Here is a 12,543-nt window from a genome sequence, read left to right on the forward strand (position 1 = left end):
GTGGATACCACTGTCTGGTCGGTGGATGCAGATTGGGTCTCGGCACCAAGAGGCCACGGCTCTATTGTGGTCCAACAGCTCTGCACTCCGACCAAGCAGAGGAGGGGTGGCCGCGGCTCTACCGCGGCTCTACGCCTCTGCATTTGGGAGACAGGACAGGACTGGACCTCACGGCTCGCCCCAACCGTCGGCTGTCTTGAGAATTGTTTTCCGTGGTTTTCCATTCTCATGCACTAAGGCAAATGTCAGGGGAGTTGCTGGTATAGGCCACGACTGCCAACCCCTTCACCTTCTTCGTGCACCTCCTTCACCGTAACAAATCTCCTAGTCTGAGAGACGGAGTCACCGTCTAAGAGGCCCACCTCCCCCTTCAGGGGGGAATAAAAATACACTGACTGACAGAGCAAATGCAACACCAAGAAGGAGTGGTCAGAACCTTATGCCAATTGCAGGGTAGACTGACGTCACTGAGGTATGCTCATGATGTGAAATGCGCCGCTGTGCTGCGCACGTAGCGAACGATAAATGGGACACGGCGTTGGTGAATGGCCCACTTCGTACCGTGATTTCTCAGCCGACAGTCATTGTAGAACGTGTTGTCGTGTGCCACAGGACACGTGTATAGCTAAGAATGCCAGGCCGCCGTCAACGGAGGCATTTCCAGCAGACAGACGATTTTACGAGGGGTATGGTGATCGGGCTGAGAAGGGCAGGTTGGTCGCTTCGTCAAATTGCAGCCGATACCCATAGGGATGTGTCCACGGTGCAGCGCCTGTGGCGAAGATGGTTGGCGCAGTGACATGTGGCACGTGCGAGGGGTCCAGGCGCAGCCCGAGTGACGTCAGCACGCGAGGATCGGCGCATCCGCCGCCAAGCGGTGGCAGCCCCGCACGCCACGTCAACCGCCATTCTTCAGCATGTGCAAGACACCCTGTCTGTTCCAATATCGACCAGAACAATTTCCCGTCGATTGGTTGAAGGAGGCCTGCACTCCCGGCGGCCGCTCAGAAGACTACCATTGACTCCACAGCATAGACGTGCACGCCTGGCATGGTGCCGGGCTAGAGCGACTTGGATGAGGCAATGGCGGAACGTCGTGTTCTCCGATGAGTCACGCTTCTGTTCTGTCAGTGATAGTCACCGCAGACGAGTGTGGCGTCGGCGTGGAGAAAGGTCAAATCCGGCAGTAACTGTGGAGCGCCCTACCGCTAGACAACGCGGCATCATTGTTTGGGGCGCGATTGCGTATGATTCCACGTCACCTCTAGTGCGTATTCAAGGCACGTTAAATGCCCACCGCTACGTGCAGCATGTGCTGCGGCCGGTGGCACTCCTGTACCTTCAGGGGCTGCCCAATGCTCTGTTTCAGCAGGATAATGCCCGCCCACACACTGCTCGCATCTCCCAACAGGCTCTACGAGGTGTACAGATGCTTTCGTGGCCAGCGTACTCTCCGGGTCTCTCACCAATCGAACACGTGTGGGATCTCATTGGACGCCGTTTGCAAACTCTGCCCCAGCCTCGTACGGACGACCAACTGTGGCAAATGGTTGACAGAGAATGGAGAACCATCCCTCAGGACACCATCCGCACTCTTATTGACTCTGTACCTCGACGTGTTTCTGCGTGCATCGCCGCTCGCGGTGGTCCTACATCCTACTGAGTCGATGCCGTGCGCATTGTGTAACCTGCATATCGGTTTGAAATAAACATCAATTATTCGTCCGTGCCGTCTCTGTTTTTTTCCCCAACTTTCATCCCTTTCGAACCACTCCTTCTTGGTGTTGCATTTGCTCTGTCAGTCAGTGTATTTTAGTAGTGGTAGTACCACCACAGTGACACTTTGTCTGGACATGGACTGTTAATATAGTGCACAAAATGACACGAACATTGTCTTCGATATCGAATGAGCAGCTAATGATTGGTGAATTCCAACTGGCTGAAGAATCAAAACACAACAAATAACTTGACTAATAGCAGCGGGAGTGCGCTGCAATTTAACGTGAGCTTCGTAATTTCAGTTAGAATGTTCGCTGGAAAATGGAGAAGAATCAGAACAACGAGAAATTTGCGAAGCTATTATTTCAATTTTACTTAAATTACTTCATTAAATGTATGCTATTGTAGGAGGTGAAAACACTGAGAAAATTTTGGCTATTGTGTTCAATTCTATGTATTTTCATTAGTTTTGAAACTGTCCGACTCGTTGGCTGAATGGTCAGCGTCCTGGCCTTCTGTTCAGAGGGTCCCGGGTTCGATTCCCGGCCGGGTCGGGGATTTCAACCTTCATTGGTTAATTCCAATGGCTCGGGGGGCTGGGTGTTTGTGCTGTCCCCAACATCCCTGCAACTCACACACCACACATAACACTATCCTCCACCACAATAACACGCAGTTACCTACACATGGCAGGTGCCGCCCACCCTCATCGGAGAGTCTGCCTTACAAGGGCTGCACTCGGCTAGAAATAGGCACACGAAATTATATCGTTTTAAAACTGAAAAATCTGTTTTTAATATCATCTTTTTGATTATGTGCAATAAAGTCCATGTTATTGTTATTGTTATTTGGGTCATCAGTCGATGGACTGGTTTGATACCTCGGTCTACCCCTACCGTTCTTACCGCCTACACTTCCATCAAAAACCATCTGAACAAGTCCTGGGTGTCGTTTTAAAAACATATTTTTAATTCCTACATTAATGTTCGAAGTCACCGAGCGATATGGCCGTGCAGTTAGGGGCGCGCAGCTATGAGCTCGCATCCGGGAGATAGTGGGTTTGAACCCCACTGTCGGCGACCCTGAATATGGTTTTCAGTGGTTTCCTATTTTCACAGCAGACAAATGCTGGGACTGTACCTTAATTAAGACCACGGCTGATTCCTTCCCACTCTTAGCCCTTTCCTGTCCCATCGTCGGCACAAGACCTATCTGTGTCTGTGCGACGTACAGCAAATTGTGAAAATAAAAAGTTCGAAGAGAGCAAATTTATTTTCTTAAGAAAAGTCTCCTTTGCTTGTGCTAGTCTGCACGTTATTCATATCTTCCTTACCTCTGCTATTATTCGTTATTTTACTTCCCAAGTAACAATATTAGTCTACTTTCTTTGAGACTTCATTTCATAATCTAATATTTCCTGCATCACCAGACTTCGTTCGACTGCTTCCAGAACATATGTTTTGGATTTGTTTTTCATCTTTATCGCAAAGAAAATCTAAAGCCAGTCTTAAAATGTGCGGTTTTGTGTAGAACAAGATGCTCCGCACAGTACAAAGAGCCAGGCGAACAGACAGTCGCCACAGGAATGTTGCGGCAGGCGTATCTAACCTCTCTCTGTTCGTCAGTTCTCAAGTTTACAGACTTCGCTACAAACTGCAACAAGTCGCTATCAAGTGAGTGCAGCGCTGATGGGTGACAGTGAGTGAACTACATGCCACGTACAGCCACAACTCAGTAGATAAGTCGGCCAACGAAACAACATAACCGTCTCTTTTGTGATACTACTTTGAAAAACGAGATCCAGGACAGCATTACGTTTATGATCATTATTGATGTTAAAATATGTGTCCAGCCCTTGTCCCACTTCTTTGCCGAGTCGGATATGGAGTAATATGAATCTTCGTAGCAACTTTTTAAGACCGGATGTCGCTGTTGACGCTAACCTCATCCGAGGAGTTAATGAGATGAAATGAACGACATGATACATGATGGTAAGAATGGAGAGCGAGTTCCTCAGATCTTCAATTGGATGCCGTTATCAGTAGACTAAGCGCCATTTGACGAAAATTGAGATTTTAGCGCCATCTTGTAGAGGAAGGCTCGAACAATTTATAAAAAATTCTCCCCTGCATCACAAGAGGCCGTTAATTGTTAGTAAACAGAAAACCTAAGCGACAAAGCGGGAATCAGTAAAAATGTAAACTGCATCAGTAGACTATGCGACGTTCCAGTTTGCATCATTAGACCAAGCGCCACATTCCTCACATTGCGCGCGGATGACAGCGAGGGAGTGGTGGTGGTGGTGATTATTGTTTTAAGAGGAAGTACAACTGGGCAACATCCTCTATATAACACTAATCAGAGAGAAAAAATGGAAGGGGTCCGACACTTCGAAAGATGAAGATATCGGCCAAAGGAAGACAAGGGCCACAAAGGGCATGAAAATGAAAGACTCCCTAGCCCTCGCAAACCTAATAGCGTCGCGTCGGAAAAGAACAAGAGTTGACCAAGGGCGGTGGGATAGGATAGATGAACGTGAGGAACCTGGCACAAGTAAGTGGAAGCACTGCCAGGACTCAGCTAAGGGCTCCGTGGTCGCCAACCCACGCTCCGAAGTTCAGAGCCCCTGGGGCCCCTTTTAGTCGCCTCTTACGACAGGCAGGGGATACCGTGGGTGTTATTCTACCGCCCCCACCCACAAGGGGGTGACAGCGAGGGAGCCCGCGTTTTCGATAGTGCTGACATTTTTACGTGGTGATACGGTGAGTGACGAAGTTCAGCGATGTATCAAGTACTTCCAAAAGTAGGGCGAAGGACAATGCTCCTAATGCAACTTGCTAAGAAGGTTGCGTCTGAAAATCATTCTCTAGAATTTGATGGTGAATCTCAGGAAGTAAATCTAAATAAGTCAAGACAGGGACGATCACGGGAAAGTAGAGTTCCCTTTCACCAGGCATTAATACCTCTGTGGCCAAAAGGAAAACCTACTAAGAGACTTTGGTTCGCTGATGCACCTAATACCTGCAGATGCCAAACAATTTTACCATAATCTTCAAGCAGATTCTGACGTCGTGGATGACGTAGATGGATTTAATGGAGATCCTGATTTCAAGATTGAATCAACTGAGAGCAACAGTCTTATCACCTGTCCAGTGATTTGTGTGCATTTATGGGAGAAAATATCTTTAATCATATTTTCTGTCTCAAGCAGAACAAAACTTACCCATAGGCTTAAAAATATCACGTCAATATTGTACTCTCAGAATATAATAGGCCTATCGTGAAGGAAAATCCATTCAAAAATTGTATAGACTACAATGGCTCATGTCTTGCCATTTGTATTTGACTCAGATAAGTTAAAATTTCTCAAATCATTAAGTCGTTATAGCAACGACTTTAGAGAATAACTTCCCTTGTAGAATTCCTCTATCTAAAACTTAAATAATGTACCGGAGCTGTGGCGCGGTTCGTGGTGGATCAAGCACTTAGCGGGCCTTTCCAGACAGTAGGAGATTCAGTTTTTAATCATCGCTGCCGCCACGTTATATCTTTTTATGTTTTACTCAGTAGATACTCAACAGTTAGGGGTTATTGATGAAACATCATGATACATTATTCGCACTTGAGAAAAACCTTAAATTGCATCGGTAGACTAAGCGCCATTTCCTCAAGAAAATCTATGTAGTGCGAGTATAAACATTTTGAAATTTGGTAAGAAGGTACAATCTATTATCCTACAATACCAGTAATACCATATTTAGCAAAATTATGTTCGCTCCAATTTACACATAGAACCAAATTTAAACGCGATTTTCTAGCAACCAACTTTTGGCGCTTGGTCTAGTGATGCATAACTGCATCCAATTTTCTCTTGAAACCTTCTTTGCAATGGCAATACTTTTCTTAATTTCTGTTGTGCAGTACATATCTTCCCTGGTCATACTTCCTACATATTTAAAGTTACTGAGTTGCTCTACACTTCACCCCCTGCATCAATACACTTTCTACCTCTTCCTCCAGTTATCATACTTTTGGTTTTCTTATAATTAATAATTCTCACTCCCTATTATTGTAGTTCAATGTTGAGTTCATCTAACATCTGTACCATTTCTCGTGCGTTTTCTGCCATGACAACCATATCATCTGCAAATATTGTACATTCTACTCTCCAACCCCCAACACTAAACTCCAACTTTTCCATTAAAACTTTCATTGATTATTTCCTCCAGAGAACACTATCGGCGATAAACTGCAGCCATGGCTTACATCTCTTTCTTCACTCATATCATCTTCAATTCCTACTTTTGTTCTCTGCACATATAAGGCCTAATTGTATTTAACAAATCCAACAAAATAAAAAAAAAAACAAGACTCATGTTATACATTAAGTGGCTCAAATTTTATAATGTTTTACGTGCTTGTAACAGCTTCATTCTATTACTCAATGAAATCTCTTGTAGAATTATGCATTTAATCCCTTCCGACTCCTGCTTATTTATATTATAGTATTTTCCAAGATCACACTAGTTCGCAAATTGCGAGTGACTAAGATATTCCTGAATTCTAAATGAAAGCCAAATTATTAGAAAAGTGCATATTACTCTATAGAATAAAAGAAACGTTTCACTTTGCGAGAAGCTAATGATTATGAGTATGTCTTTCAATAAATGAAACTCAATGTTATATCAAAGAGAACTGCAACTCTACGTTAAAGGAACTTAACTTGTAGCCGCAGCATCTTTGGCGACCAAGACCTACGTTAACAACTAATGTGACGTCACTGACGGTACACTTTCTATTTCAACAGACCCTGTTTATACAAATCCACAGCCGCAGCATCTTTGGCGACCAAGGCCTACGTTAACAACTAATGTGACGTCACTGACGGTACACTTTCTATTTCCACAGACCCTGTTTATACAAATCCACAGCCGCAGAATCTTTGGTGACCAAGGCCTACGATAAAGGCTAATGTGACATCACTTCCGTCACATATTTTCTTGCGTCTCGTTACACAAGCTTCGGATGACCCCCATCTGTAAGACATATTCAAGTCAAAATGAATCACAAGAATATTATGTGTAGCACGAATGATAATCTGTAAAGTGCCGGGACCTATGTATAACAGAGATGGTGGTTTAGAATGCTGACCTAGCCTTGTATGATATTTGCTATGATGTTCTCCTCTAAAGTCGGCTGATGAATATCCAACCAGTCTTCCTGTGTACTTGGTCACACTGCCTCTATTATTTTCATCAACAACATCCTACTTTGGGGGAAGCGTGCTATATTCGGCGACAAACACGTCATATGTTGCTCCAATACATGCAGATGTTCTAAATCAATTCCAGTACTGTTCACGGTCCATGTACGCAGCTGTTTTAAACACAATAAAAGAGGCGAACAACAAACTCTACAGTCCATTTAAAATGAGCAAGCGATGTTTGTTCTACTACAACAAAAACAGCAGTAACCCAAATATCACAACGGCCTAGAGCTCAGTCATTATTCCTTGAACACGTCATGATTGCCACATACAAGGATGAAAGTAATAATTGTCAGGGGAAACTATTATCAATATCCTTAACATCAAATCATCAATTCTAAAAGGATTTGTTTGACAATGAATAATTTGTATCATCCGGTGGCTTCACTGGCCAACTGTTATAGAAATTATTTTAATCAGTAGCCAGATATTTAGGCAGTAGGTGGTTAGAATGCAAGCTAATTTGGCTGTAGCTCATTCCATGTATTGCTCTCGTGACAAACAGGGTTGCCATATCGAATGGCTCTGTTCAACAGCTTAGCGGGAAAACGGCAGTACATACATTTGTGAAACTCAGTTTGTGAGTTGAAGATAACAGGGGCAAAAACTAGGAGCAAAGTTTACCTCTGTTTCTTCCTGAACCTCACCCATAAAGCAAATAAATCAGTGTGTTAATCTTAAAGAAAGAAATCACACACGTAGGGTAATTAATCACAAACATCTCACTCAACACAAGTACGCACCGATATAAAGACTGAAGAACATACGCAACACATAAACAACTTCCTTACGACAATAATATGCTGCCAGAAATCCCACGCTATCGAAGGACCGTGTGGCCTAACGGATAAGGCATCGGACTTCGGATCCGAAGATTGCAGGTTCGAATCCTGTCACGGTCGTATTTTATATTTTAATGCAACGCTCAACCCATTGTATATTGTAGTATTAAGGTTTGTGTGAATTTGTATATGGCGGTGCTGTAATATTAAGCTAGTAGTCACCGGGCGAGTTGGCCGTGCGGTTAGGAGCGCGCAGCTGTGAGCTTGTATCCGGCAGATAGTGGGTTCGAACCCCACTGTCGGCAGCCCTGAAGATGGCTTTGCGTAGTTTCCCATTTTCACACACCGGGCACGATAGGCGCAGTCGCTTAAGTGCGGCGAGTATCCAGTATTCGGGAGATAATGGGTTTGAACCCCAATGTCGGCAGCCCTGAAGATGGGGTTTTCCGTGGTTTCCAGTTTTCACACCAGGTAAATGCTTGGGCTGTAACTTAATTAAGGCCACGGCCGCTTCCTTCCCACTTCTAGATATTCCCTATCCCATCGTCGCCATAAGACCTATCTGTGTCGGCGCGACGTAAAGGAAATATTAATTTTTTTTTTCCATGAACCCGTTTTCAAGGATCGTGAATCTAAGTTAAAATTTCATTCCATAATTTATTTATTTTCATAACAAAGAATGATCTATAGTGGCAACTGTCGTCTAGCCCGCTGTTCAGTAATGTATCGAGAGTAACATAACACGTAGGGGTTCTGACAGACCGGGTTCCTGATGTTTATGCACATCTCATGGCAGAACTGTTGTACGGGCTGATGTATACTTGTTACTCTCTCCAGTAACTTCGCATTCTAACCTATTAATGATAAGATAAGATAAGATAAGATAAGATAACTCTTTATTGCCACCCTAGTTTGCACCATCGGTTACAGGCAATAAAGAACATAAAATAAACATGAACCCCCCCCCAAAAAAACAATATAAACCAAACAAAACAATATAAACTAACATAGTATTATATATAATGTAAAGCTCTAACTATACAAAATAATATAAACCAAACAAAACAATTTACTATCTACTCTACTTATTTAGTGGTGTCCGTGCCGGCGGAATCCAGCCTAGCACTGCACCAACTTGCCTAAAACTATTGAGATGCCTCTGGTATGCGAGGAACACCTCCGCATGTTAGGGCATCCCCTACCTTAATTCTAATGTACTAACCCATATCTACTCTCTACAGCTAACTAAACATAAAGAAAAAGAAACTTTGGCTGCACGCGGCATTCCCTGACGATGCTGTTGACAATACATTCAGCATCTTGGACAACTCTTTCTCGGAGTCCGCTACAATTGCTATGTCATCTGCAAATGGAATGCATTGGATATGGTGGCCATTAAAAAACCCTATTCGTTAAATCATTCTTATTATTCCAAAGAGAAATTTGACATCAATTTTTGCTCCCTGTTGCACGTGATCCGCATGTTGTGCAAAATTTTCTTTTTACCAGCAGTGATGGCATCCTTCTTAACGTTCTCCGTGTAAGCCTGGTTCCAGCGGCCACCGTTTGATTATAGCGAGTTACTGCTGTGCCATGCGCATTGGTCATTTTTGTTACACTCCAAGTGTTCATGAAAAAGTTCCCTACATTCACCTTCTCCCTATGGAGTTTGCAAAAATAATTTATTTGTAATGTTATCACGCACAAATCAGGTGAATCACACAGGTAACAACCGGGAAGAAGTCTCATTCACACATCTGCGCGGCTTCTCTCCAAGAAAAGTGGAAAAGATATCTCCTACGTCAGCCAGGCGGAAGTGTCTTGGTGGCCTGACTGTCTTCCACAATATACGATTCTCTGTTTTCAAGCTACATTTAGGACATGGAGTCAAATTGGATTGGCAAGTGTGGAGAGTCCTTTAGTTTGACTCATCTCTTGAACTGGGACAGGGGCTGCTTGGCCGAGGCGGTAAAGGCGTGCTCGATTCGCCCGGAAAGACGTAGGTTCGAATCCCCGTCAGGAAGTCGTAAAATTTAGTAGACGAGATTTCCACTTCCGGATGTACATATGGCCCTGAGGTTCCTCATCCTACACCAAAAATGAGTACCAGGTTAATTCCTGGGGGCAAAGGCGGCCGGGCGTAGAGCTAACCACTCTACCCCATCACGTGCCGCGGTTAACAATGGTAGAAGCCTTTACCTTGCACTCCTCCAAGGGCCTTCATGGCCTGTACAGAGGTGACTTTGTCTTTGTCTTGAACTGGGAGACCCTATCAAGAGTATAAGGTACATTTCAGCACCGAAGGTTCCCATTCGTCAGATATGACTGTTAGGTCATTAACTAAGAGAGGACAATATTATTATACAAGCCATAAACTACAATGCAGTGCACTCGTTTGTACTAAACTACGGTAATTGTGGTTGTGAAGTGATTAATGTGGAGAGAACATTAAATTCGCTGTTGTCGTGTTCGTAATAACATCCAGAGTAAATCTGGTGCGTCGGAAAGTGTGATTTGTACATAAGAGGCACGTTCAAAAATGTTAGCTTAGACAAAATAGCTGTGCCTCTTGTCCTAGAAATCCTTCGTGACCGGAAAACATGTTAAAGAACCTGGGACAAGTAACCGGAAACAGACGAGACTGTGTTGGGTCACCTGTTCATCCTCACATTGCGTCCACTTTCTCACTGCATGACGGGAAAGGACTAGGTTGCGAAGGTAGCGGCCGTGACTTTAATTAAGATACAGCACCAGTGTTTGCTTGGTGTGAAGATGGGAATCCACTGAAAACTATCTTCAGGGCTGCGGAACCCACCATCCCCCGAATGCAAGCTCACTGCCACGCGACCGTAACTACACGGCCAACTCGCTCCGTCCGACCACCCCACATATCAAAAATGGATTCTGCCAGGGTGACCAATCGTATTCTATCGTACCGGCAGAAGAGAAAGATTAAGACCTCATTGGTAACGCAAGTGGCTAAAGATCTTCAAGAACTAGGATTAGTTGAGAGTGACATTCGAGACCGTTCTGAGACAAAGGAGGTTCCATGACGTAAGAAACAGGTGCCCTATGGACATGTCCCAGCCAAAAGGTTGAATATCGTGGTCCTAAGTTGGCCTCATCGAGAGATAAATAATAATGATAATAATATAAGTTAGCAGGTAGGGACCCTCTTCGGAGGCAGCCCTGCCCAGTGAGTGGCGCCGCTGCAGATAAGAAAAAAATAGCCCAAAACAACCGTGTCCAAAATACAGAGAGTATATGGGAGAACAAGAGAAATCTACAACAAAAAATGTATGTCTCTCCACATTGATTAAACATCACAATACGGTAATGAAACCTGAGGCTTTATATGCAGAGAAAACTCTAACGCTTTATAAAAAGGGCGAGCACAAAAATCCTAAAAGAAGTGCGAAAAATCATGAGGAAAATTTTAGGACCAAGACACAAGGAAGAAGGGTACCCCCTCCAACCTCGGAAATTCACAGAAAAGTTATCTAATATTGCGGCAGACCTCAGGAAATGAAGGCTAAAATTTTATGGACATGTTAAGAGGCTTCCAGAAACAAGACTAACCGACCAAATTCTTGAAAGAGTTGATGAGCTGAAGAATTTCCCTTGGACGCAACCATAAAGCGGACATGAAGAACGCATAAATTCAACCTGAAGAAATTTTGAATCGAAATATATATAGAAAGGAAACTGACAAGTGGGAAGTTACTCCAGTGAATGAAGTACCAAAAAGAACAGGTACAAAGTGAGCGGAAGAAAGGAAGAGGATCTTTAGTGAACAGGTGAAAGCATCCTGGATCCTTCGCAAACGAAATCATAAATAAAGCTTCGTGTGTTCTGAAACGAACCATTTATTATTAATAATAATAACAACAGAAGGCGGGATAGGATGACCGCAGTGTTCGGCAGAACACATGCCCTGTACAAGAAAAGGGAAATTTCAATGCAAAGTAAACTCAGACATTGAAACACGGGGATTAAATCCGAATGTCTCTATGGAAGTGAATGCTTCCGAGTTACTGGAAAGACGGGTCTGAGAGAAGCAGAAAAGTTTGAGAGGAAGATCCTTCGAAAGGTAATGGGCCCAAAGATCGTGGCTGGACATTACAACTTGCGAGGAAGAGAGGAACTACACAGTTCAAAATAATTAGCGGAACATGTATTTGAATGTATGCCATGCCCCACAAAACAATACCTCACACCCAGTTATATTACCAACTAAACCTACTTTACCGTTGAGGTATACAAAAGGACATCGATGGATTCGCGTCCAATTTCAGAACACAAGCGGAAATGTCCAAATAGGGGCGAAAACAAAATGATAATAGTCCTCCAGGGTGGACTTTTTATCACAGTTGGAGAGCTTCAGTATGGTGTATGTCCTCCACGACCATCATCACAGCTTGGCACCTACGTGGCATGCTGCGTATAAGTCGACGGAAGTCACATTGCCGTATTAGGTCCCATTCTGCAGTGAGAGCCTGTTCGTGGTCTTGGAGTGTGTGGTAGAACAGGGCGTCCATGAACACTTCTATGAAGCCTATCCCACGATCCGTACGGCATATCAATACTAATGCCAACCCCACATCATCACAGAACCTTGTCCAAATCGGTCGCCTTCCTGGACAACATTGGGTTGCTGTTGAGACGAAGTCTCGGACTCGCCATAAAAGCACATTGGAAAGTAAAAAAAAATGTGCGTTTTGAGTAAAAAGAGTCATATTTATATGACGTTTGATAAATAAATGTATCACAAATTAA

The 12,543-nt window shown here is 43.9% G+C and overlaps 1 non-coding gene across 1 annotated transcript; it reads left to right on the forward strand.

The window, feature by feature from the left end:
- The first annotated feature begins 7,814 nt into the window (after nt 1-7,814).
- TRNAR-UCG (transfer RNA arginine (anticodon UCG)) lies at nt 7,815-7,887 on the forward strand. Its single transcript has one exon. It is a non-coding gene; the product is annotated as a tRNA-Arg (tRNA).
- Nucleotides 7,888-12,543: the final 4,656 nt, after the last annotated feature.

The sequence above is a fragment of the Anabrus simplex genome, chromosome 13 (genome assembly GCF_040414725.1).
Source record: "Anabrus simplex isolate iqAnaSimp1 chromosome 13, ASM4041472v1, whole genome shotgun sequence".
In the NCBI taxonomy this organism is placed as follows: domain Eukaryota; kingdom Metazoa; phylum Arthropoda; class Insecta; order Orthoptera; family Tettigoniidae; genus Anabrus; species Anabrus simplex.